Source organism: Nansenia antarctica (assembly GCF_963989245.1).
Source record: "Nansenia antarctica genome assembly, chromosome: 1".
Classification (NCBI taxonomy): domain Eukaryota; kingdom Metazoa; phylum Chordata; class Actinopteri; order Argentiniformes; family Microstomatidae; genus Nansenia; species Nansenia antarctica.
Window position 1 is genome coordinate 15159258 of NC_137674.1, and position 2500 is coordinate 15161757.

Here is a 2500-nt window from a genome sequence, read left to right on the forward strand (position 1 = left end):
TTGGCATGCATTCATTTTACACAAAGGGAAAACAATGTGAAAAACGGTCACACCTGCCCCCCCCCCGTCCCCCCAATAACACCTATTCTTTATGCATACGATTCCTGATCATGATCATGGGTAAACATTTGCTAAACTCCTTTTATCGGGCAATGACTGTTTGTTTGTACAAACTCATACAAGATACAGAGAAATATATATATCCGTTGGCCTCAAGCAAACACACAGGAAATGACAGTAGTAGTAGAAGTTGTGTGGTTTGAGGAAGTATTCAGACTAGAGGTAAGGACTGTATATTCATACACAAACATATGCCTCTTCAGGGTTTTGTGGTAGCTCCATTTGACAAGAGGAGAGAAAGCAAGCATGGGCTGTCGGCTAAATCTTTACCTTTTGAAATGACAAGATACTTGTGTTGTACATATGCTGTTGCACATTCTACTGCATGCTCTGCACCTGTTTTTAAAACAGAGAATTATGGGTGTCCTTACTTGTCATAATGGATCGTACCAGGAGAAGCTTCTCTTTATGACATTGTATATTTGATCAATTATACAATGTAACAATGATTACCTTACAGAGAGATAGCAGAGAGACTGCAGGCCTGCTTTACACACTACCATACATGTTTGTGTTCCCAACAGCAAACACAATGTTACACATACAGCACTTGAGGGAGCGTACTATACAATACATACAACACAGAACACAACAAAACACTTGTACAGTTTCAGAAACAGTTGTAAAAACACCTATCCGTGTTCAAGAGCCACAAATGCCTTACGTAACTAAGTACCTGTCATACACTAGCAGGTGAATAGAGGTATAGAGGTATGCCCATAGAGGTATGATCTGCATTGAGATGGAAAGATTATTTACCTTTCATATAAGTCTTATGTAAGTTGTATGTGCTGTCTGGGTTACCTTTATATTATAAGTGTCAGGTTTAGGTCCTCCTGTAGTCTCTGATTCCTTTGTTTCCTGCGTTTCACTTCTCTCCGGTGGTGGGACGAACACCTGCTCCTTTGACTGGTGTCACCAGAGTCCAAAGTGCAGTACTATTCCCAGGTGCACTCTCACAGCAGAGATCCCTGTTTCTTTCTGTTTTGCCCTGTCGGCACGGCCACACCGCCGCATCTGCATATTCATATCCTCACATAGGCTCACACCTTGACCTAGAATAGTTCTTCAAACACATGTTTGCTTTAGCCCTTCCTTTTTTTCTCTTCTCTTCACACTCTCAGCGACTGTGAATTTGCAGTGCGTGCACATCCTAGGACCTTTGTCTAGTCAAGTCAAATTTCCTTTTTGGAAACCCACGGGACCATTCTGAGCAGATTATTTTGTGAAGGAAGCAGAATGACATATAATTATTTTAATCTGATCTACAAATACACTCACTGAACACTATGCTAATGCTGGGTTGGGCCTCCCTTTGCACTCAAAACAGCCTCAATTCTTCATGACATTGATTCCACAAGATGTTGGAAACATTCATTTGAGATTCCAGTCCATGATGACATGATTCCAGTCCATGATGACATGATTTCAGGCGCACTTTCAAGCTGTGAATCTCCCGTTCTACCACATCCCAAAGGTGTTCTGTTAGAGCCGGTGATTGGGAAGGCCACTGAAGAACACTGAGCTCATGCAACAATACTCGCATTCAAGCGATGATTGATTGGAGTTAACAGGCCCAAAATGTGCCATGAAAACATTCCCCACACCATTACACCACCTGAATGAATGACAAGGCATACAGGTGTTTCAGGTGTGTTCAGTGAGTGTATAATCTAAGCATGATTCCTTCAACTACAAATAGAGCACATATACACAGTACTCAAGTTGTAAAAGAAAATCAGGGGGGATGGTGGATTTTATCATATGGGGACAATTTTAGCATCCCCACAGCGTCAGTGACTTCAGTGTCAGTGACTTGGTAAAAATGTCATTGCATGTGTGCGTGCCCCCTCACCCACAGTATTTTACTCAATATGCGCAAAACTAAATGTTGAAATAGCAGTAATACCACGTTCATTGATAAAATGACATAAGGGATGGAAAGGGGGGGGTGTCCGTTTTAGAAAGGGGATGATTTTGACCGTTTTTATTTCAGAGGGGATGCCATCCCCCCTCATCCCCCCCTCATCTCGAGTGCTGCATATACAGCATCCCTCAGCCAAAGAAGTGTTAGGTCATGGGGTTGCTTGGTGTCATTTTATTCTTGCCTTCAGATTGATGGAACACTGGGAGCAAAGCAGCTTTAGGATCAGCATCAACAAGATGCCCTGACCTGTAATCCACAAAAGTCAACATTGAAAGGTCAACAGCCCTCAATACAAATCAGATTAAATCTCACATGACGCTGTCCACGACAGACAAAGACAAGAGACCCAGGGCTGGAATTTACATTTCTGATGTTCATACATTAGCTCTTTTTCCCATGGCCATTTATAATCACAGGATATGTTTGGGGTAGTCATACTACTACAACGACTAC